Raw genomic sequence first — 8,265 nt, forward strand, 5'->3', positions numbered from 1 at the left:
ATACCTATGGCGCACTAGGCACGTTGCTCATCTCGGTGGAGCATCGATGCTTGATAGTACCCCTCGGTACTAGGCTGTGGAATAGGGAGGGTGGTGGCGGTGTCTCCCATTTAGACGCGCTTAATGTGGCCCTTGCAGTCCTACGAGGGTAGTTCAACTCCAGAGGGTTCAGGGTAGCCTCCTTGGTATGCTGCTCCTCTAAGCTCTGCCCCTGGGGTCGAGTCCCCTCTCGCATATCACCCTCATCATCATCATCTACCACTCTCTTCCTCTTCCCCCTAACATCTACAACTGGAGCTCCCTCATCATCAAGCAACTATACTACCAGAAGCAAGTCCTTATCCACCTCAATCCAGGTGGGGGGTGGCATCGTCACTACACTAGGATTACGAGCTAGCAAAATCAGTACTGCAGCTTTCAGCTGCTCTAAGTCAACCCTCAATGCATCAGTAGAAGTACTCGGCTGAGAAAATTCCAAAGCTTCAAGCCACGTCTCAAAACTATCCAGGCGAGCCGCCGTGGCCTACCTCAGTGGTACCATAGCAGCCGCAACCCTCTTGTTTACAAACTCATCTAGCTGCCTAACTATGATTCTAGATTGCTCATCTGCTGTCGCTGCCTGCTTTGCGAATTTCCTGAAGTTCTCGAGCGAGAAAGCATATAGGTCAGCAACTCTGGTTGCCTCCTGTGGCTGTACAGCGGGACCCTATGGCTGTGGAGCTGCACTCTATGGCTGTGGGGCTGTACTTTGTGGCTATGAAGTTGGAGTACGGTCGTTGGTGCATCTGTATATGGAGTCTCGAGATCTGAAGTCCGGATAAGCTCGAAAACAGGGGCAGTAGTGGCAGGTAACACCTCCGTAGTGTCATCGGCGGCCCCTGAATGCTGAATATCTTGAGGCTCAGGCAATCCCCAAAATAATACCGAGAAGCCATCCTCTGCACCTTGGCCCTCTCTAATGACCTCATCTCTTCTCTTCTTCACTGAATACACATGCGAAGCTGTAATTCGATGAACAATATGTGGTAAAATATGGACATGTGCCCTACGAACGAGCTTGGTGATCAAACACAGATATACCAATGAAGTGGTAGACTGTGATGCCCTTAGCTGAATCTCATCTGCAGCCAATCGCCCGAAATTAATCGGCACCTAGTCATCAAAGCAGTAACTATGATAGATCTGCTAATAGTGAGTGCATTATCGGCCTGAGAAGGAAGAAACAGCAACTGTACCACATTTATCAAGTGTTAACCAGCACTTAAGTATCCGCTGGGACATATTAGTAGTCTCCGTCCTCTTTCTTGGTCGGCCAATCACTGTCGCCACCTAATCGCGGACTGTTTGCTCTTCCCTTCTTTCAAGTTTATCATTCAACTCATCTGTCTGTCTCGGAGCAGTATAGTCATCACCAAAATATACCCTATTGATTGCTTCAGCAGAGATGTCAACTCTCACTCCTCTAACCTCGACCTCTATCAGTGGGTCAATCTCAATCAGCCTTTGTCACAGTTTTCTTACTTTGTTGATCAAGGCCCTCTACGCAACATACAACTCCCGCACCAACACAGGACAGTACTCCCTATGAGCGATATCCATAAAACCTAAATAATAGTGATTAATAGTCTCTCTAGTGTGAGGGAGGATCTCCAGACCTTCAAAACTGATACACCGCTCCTCATGTATAGTCCTATTTTCATTCGGACCAACCTCTCCTTTCAATACAACCCTAGAATCATACAATTCCTTAGCACTCGTGACTATGAACTGGAGACGATCATATTCTAAAATTTTGCTTCTAAGCTCTCGTGTTATACTCGCATCATCACCATCATCAGCTGCAGGTGAACCCTGCTGAGTCGGGGATCTGGTGGGTGACTGGAGGCCTGTGAATCACCCCCCGTAGTGGGTTGTTGTGATATCGGGGAAGCATCTCCTGAAGTAGCCTCTGAACCCTCCTCCGTATCTCCGTCACCTCATGAGGATGAAGACGATCCCTCCTATTCGGATTGGGAGGAACGAGAGATGAACGAGATGTTATTGTGACCTGCCTGTTCCAAATGGGAACAACAACCCTGTTCTTATTTAATGGCATAACCTGGGCTTCATCCTCCGAAGGTTCATCTTTTAGCGTGAGTTTACCACTAGGCCGCCTTACTCGATTCTCTCTGTGTGCCTTTGAACTGCCCCCTCGTGTATTTGTCAACTTGGGAGGGGCCATACCTGCAATCATAAACCATTTTCTAGTTAATATGCACAACATAGGCTCAATAAAAAATACTTTAATTGTTTCTATTTGTTCTTTAAAACTTGAGACTGCAAACCGTCGATGGACCGTCGATGTACTTCGACGGACCATTGATGTACTTCGATGGACCGCCAAACATGTTGAAAGACCGTCAAGTAACTCGATGGTACTATCCCTATACACGGACAGTTCATTGAGTTATTAACGGTACCGTCAACACATTTACGACCCTATCAGTTTAAAAAAGAGAGTTTGCAAATTGTTTTCGATTCCAAATATACAGACATCAAAGACTCATTTTTCATATATGCACAATCTTTTGGGGTTCGTGGCTTAGGGTTGCTCAGACTTCACCCTCTTGTTTCACATATTTTTTAGCATTTGGTATATTGTTGGGTTTTGTTTGTCGGGCATAACAGTATCAAACCGAAGTTCTCAATTGAAATGCCCTCCAACTCATTGGAGTTACTCAGACTTCACTCTATTATTTCCATCATCTTTCACATAATCACTTTTACGAACCGTTGGCAGGCAAAATGAATAGATACACATGTGGATCAAAATTCCCGCCGACTCAATGAAGGTGTGATATTCTCATCCCCACAAGTCCTAACTACAACAAACATACCAAATTCTCCACCCCCTCCCCTCTAATATGTACAATTAATTTCAAATTTAGCATGAATCACAGCCCAAATTTCCAACCCTAGGTCATGATTTCTACCCTTCATCGTATTCACCACATTTAATTGTCCCCAACCAATTTGTATACCCCCAACTTAGTTCATAAATTGATAGACACAACCTAGTTCCATAATATAAGAATTTCATGATTTTAGGAACCCTAGGTGTGTCTATTTCAGTTTCAAGACAAAAATTTCAATAACTACAACCAAGAGAAGGGTTGTTTCACAACAACATACTTGATTACCAAAGAAATTCAAAGAAAAACTCCAGGAGTTTGGTGGAAAAAGAAAGAGAATTTGAAGAATGCTTCTTTTTCTCTTGAGCAGGGGGTTTGGGGTGTTCAGTGATGGTAGGTTTGGGTTTTATGAGGGATTGTGGATTTTAATGGGGTGTAATGGAGGAAGGTTGATCGTGGATAGTGGGCTGAAGACGTGAAAAGGTTGAGAAGAAGAAAGGGCGCAGTTTTTTTTTTATTATTATTAGAAGACCCTCTGAGCGAATTCTTTTTTTTTTTGTAAATAAAGACAAACCGTCATTATACGACGACTCGTTATTTTTGACAGCTAAAAAAAATACAGAAGACTTACCTGGAAAAGGACGAACATTCGTTGTACATCGACGGTACCATTGAATGTCGACGGTTCATTGACTTACCCTGTCAGAGGATACCAAGTTGCCATCTCTCAGTACCCCAACTCTGCAGACCGTATTTGCACTTCGACGAGATAGTCGAATTTCGACGACTCTGTCAACTTGCATTCTGGTGCCATCTTGCCAGTTTCCTGAGTTTTAGCTTCTATACACTCAACACCTATCAAACAGTCCAGAACACTCCTGAACTTAAAAAGAAAACATACAAAGAAAAATACAGAAATCTAAACTTGAGTTGCCTCCCAAAAAGCGCTTAATTTAACGTCGCAGCACGCCGTGGGTACCGTTTTATTTCGGATCAGGATTTTTCCACAGATGCTTCAACCGGTACCTGTCAACAATCCTATCACCATCAATACATCCATGGTAGTGCTTCACCCTCTGACCATTCACCTAAATGTCCGAGTCCTACCTCCAGACTTCAATTCAATTACCCCATTGGGCGAAATATTTACGACCTTGAAAGGTCCAGACCATTTTGATTTCAACTTTCCCGGTAGCAGCTTTAGTCTGGAATTATATAGCAAGACAGAATCACCCTTATAAAATTCTCTCTTGAGGATCTTCTTGTCATGATAATGTTTCATCCTCTCCTCATACCATGTTGCACTCTTATAGCCAGAATTATCCATTTCGTTTAGTTGAAACAACCAAAGTTTAGTTACTTCTTCCCCATACTTAGCTTCTTCAAGGCCCACATGGCTTTATGCTCAAGCTCGACTGGAAAATGGCATTCCTTGCTAAAACCAGCCTGAAAATAGAAGCCCCAATTGGAGTTTTGTAAGCAGTCCCGTAGGCTCAAAAAGCATCATCAATTTTTCGGGACCAATCGGTCCTATTTGCATTGACCATCTTGGCCAAAATACTCTTTATCTCCCGATTGGAGACTTCAACCCGCCCACTTGTCTGAGGATGACACAAGGTTGCCACCCTATGTTTTACACCATACTTCTTTATCAATCCCGCGAAGGCTTTGTTGCAAAAGTGAGACCCACCATCGTTGATTGTCGCCCTCGGAGTACCGAACCGAATGAATATATTTTTCTTCAAGAACCCCATGACACTCTTGGCTTCATTATTAGGTAAAGCCACTGCTTCTACCTATTTATACACATAGTCCACAACTACCAAGATATATTTCATACCACAAGAGCTCACAAAGGGCCTCATAAAATCGATTCCCCAAACATCAAACACTTCCACTTCCATCACAAAGTTCATAGGCATCTCCTGCCTCTTACCAATACTCTCTTGTCTTTGGCACTGATCACATAACCTGACCAACAAATTTGCATCATGGAACAAAGTGGGCCAGTAATATCCACACTCAAGGACTTTGACTGCAGTCCAGGTCCCACTATGATGACCCTAACTGGAGAGTCATGACATGCCTTCATAATTTCCATCACCTCACACTCAGGAACACAACGCCGAATGATATTTTTGGCGCATCTTCTTCTGGTATGACTTGATCTCCACTGGAATAATGCCCGTCACCAAAAATTTGGCGATGTCTGCATACCAAGTTGCTACCTTAGCTATCATTGCTAGAACCCGCTGATCAGGAAAAGCATCATCAATATCTAACTCCTCTGAAGGTCTCCCAGCTTCTTCAAGCCATGAGAGATGGTCAGTAACCTGATTTTCTGTCCCCTTTCGGTCTTTTACCTCAAAATTGGACTCTTGCAACATAAGAACCCATCGAATCAATCGCGACTTTTCTTCTTTCTTTGCCATCAGATATCTCAAAGTAGCATGATCAGTATACGCCACAACTTTGGACCCCAACAGATAGAGCCAAAATTTCTCAAAAGCATAGACTATAGCAAGTAGCTCTTGCTAAGTCACTATGTAGTTTATCTGTGCCGCATTCAATGTTCTGCTAGTGCAGTAGATTGGGTGAATAATTTTATTGTGCCTCTGGCCAAGCACATCACCAATAGCAAAATTGCTTGCATCACATATCAGTTCGAACGGTATAGACCAATCGGGAGAAACAATAATGGGAGCAGAAGTCAGACGTTCTTTTAATTCATCAAACGTCTTTCATTACCTTTCATCAAACTCGAACTTAACCTCTTTCTCAAGAAGCTTACACAACGGAGTCGCAATTTTGGAGAGTTCTTTGATAAAGTGCCTATAGAACCCAAAGATATCCCAAGAAACTCCGAACACCTTTAATTGAGATAGGAGGAGGAAGCTTTGAAATCACATCAATTTTATCTCGGTGGACCTCAATGCCCTTTTCAGAGATTTTATGATCGAGAACGATCCCTTCCTTCACCACAAAATGGAAGTTCTCCCAATTCAGCACAAGATTAGTCTCTTTGCATCTTTTTAATACTCGACCCAGATGGTCAAGACAATCATCAAAAGAGTCACCAACCACAGAGAAATGATCCATAAAGACCTCCAAGAAGTCTTCCACCATGTCTGAATAATCGACATCATCCGCCTCTGGAAAGTAGCCGGTGCATTACAAAGCACAAATGGCATTCTGATGAAAGAAAAAGTCCCATAAGGACAAGTGAATGTACTCTTCTCTTGGTTTTTAAGAGCAATGTTGATCTGATTGTAGCCAGAATACCCGTCTAGCTAGCCGATCAAGCATTCACTTGTCTAGCCAAGTCAAAACATGCAAAAATAACAACATAAACAAGCTAATCAACTAGAAGCTCCTAGATACTTGACTTTTCTCAATATTCCACCTAAACCTCAGTGTGAGGATTTCGTCGTGAATTTTCTTCTAGGATCGGTTTGAGTTATGGGTTCTATGGTTGTCATTTTTGCTTAAAGTAAATTATCAAAAGAATCAAAAACCATCTATTTATTAACTCCCCCCTAGGAGAAAATAAAAAAATAATACCTACTGGATCTTTAACAGTGGGAAGTGTGGTTTAAAAGATCTGGGGAAGGGCGAAAATACCTATCATGGATTTTTAAAATTATTCTCAAAATGTTGGTGTTTTTCCCAAGTGTTGTATCAGACCTCTTGCCCCTGTGTTCCGTTCTCAATTTTAACTTGACACCCCTTTGATAAACTTCCCCCTAGGTAGCCCCGGAAATTTAAATTGAACTATCCGCAAAATCAAAAGAAAATTATAAAAAATTTTTACTACTTTTCCTTAAAATTTTCGGAATGTGTGATCGATTCTTTCTTCATTGATCTTCAACTTTAGAATAATTCAGGTCTTCCCTTAAAATATAAATTTCATGGATAAAAATGGTTTCCCCCAAAGGGAGTTGTCCTTTCCGGTATCAAATTCTATTCAGCAAATCTTGCAAATTTTGTTCCTTGTGTGCCCTTTCCCTTCAACATATAAAAGACCCCCACTCACCCCCAACCGAATCAGGGAGCTAGGACCGGATTCCCCCCTTGGGCCCCACTTTCGGTTTAAACCCTCCATAGGTGGAAGCCCCCGTCAAAAACCCGTGATGGGGTTAAAACTTTCCACTATTACTATTGGGATATGTTATGCCCGCCTGGGTTTTAACCAAACCTATGAATATTTTCTTGAATTTCAGAACACTCTATATAATATGTCCCTAGATTGTATTATTTCTCCCCCTTTTTACAAAATCATAGCGGGAAAACCGGTACACCCCCCGGTTTTTCGACAATCGGCCTCCCCCGTTTGGATACATTTTGACATTGTACAACTGGGAAACCCCCAAAACAAAAAAAAATTTCCAAAACTTTCTTTAATTCTCCCCTTAAAAACAATGGGCTGTTTTTGTTGTTCAAAATAAAAAGGGAGCCCCAGAAACCCCGGGAATCAATCTTTGCAATACCCAAGGGGTCTTTAACTTCCACCCCCCCCTTGAGAAAATTGATCTTGAAAGGCACCCTCTCCCCCCCATAAATATGGAAAAGTTTGCTCTTTTTCTTCAATTCCCTTTCCTAAAACCCCAAAAATTTGGGAACTTGTCACCTCCACGGGTTTTTATTGATCTTCTTAATATACACTTTCATTTCCAGAACATGATTAGAATTTCCCGGGGGAAATAATGATGCGGGGTTCCCCTTCTATCCCTTCTCGGTAATAACACTCACTCTTCCCTACTATATCAAAGATAAAGTTTAGGAACAAAATAGTGTAATGCTCCCGGCAGTCCGGTTATCATACCAAATATTGCTCCCAAAATTTCTTCCCTGGATCTCTTGTTAATCTATTCCAAACCCATTTTAAGGACCCTCCTTTCTATGTAACATATTATGAAACTTCTTTTTTTTTATTCCCAAAAAAATTTCCCAAAGAATTTGGGAAATTACGAACCTCCCTATAATTTAGCATTCAAAGCCTTGGATACATCAAAAAATGAATCCCCAAACCCGTTCCTTGGTGCCTTTTAACCCAAAGCCCATATTTTTCTCCCCTCTTTACTAGACCAAAAAAACTTTGCAAAAACGATGAATCTCTTTATCCCCATTGGGGGACCTTTGCGATAGAATATGGATAGGAATTTGAAACCTCTCAATCTTGCCACCCCCGGTGAAAAGTTTACCTTTTCCCAAACTTCAATTTATCTCGATTTTTTAATAAGGTCGGTATAATCAACTTTCCTCTTCCTTGCATGAGTTTTGGGCGCCTAAAATAAAAAAAGGAAAGTTCTGTTACCCGAATTTTTTGCCTTAAAGTCGCTTAGTTAGTCGACGCAAGTTCGAAATTATCTTTAGG

This window comes from Lycium ferocissimum, chromosome 2 (genome assembly GCF_029784015.1).
Source record: "Lycium ferocissimum isolate CSIRO_LF1 chromosome 2, AGI_CSIRO_Lferr_CH_V1, whole genome shotgun sequence".
NCBI classification, from domain to species: domain Eukaryota; kingdom Viridiplantae; phylum Streptophyta; class Magnoliopsida; order Solanales; family Solanaceae; genus Lycium; species Lycium ferocissimum.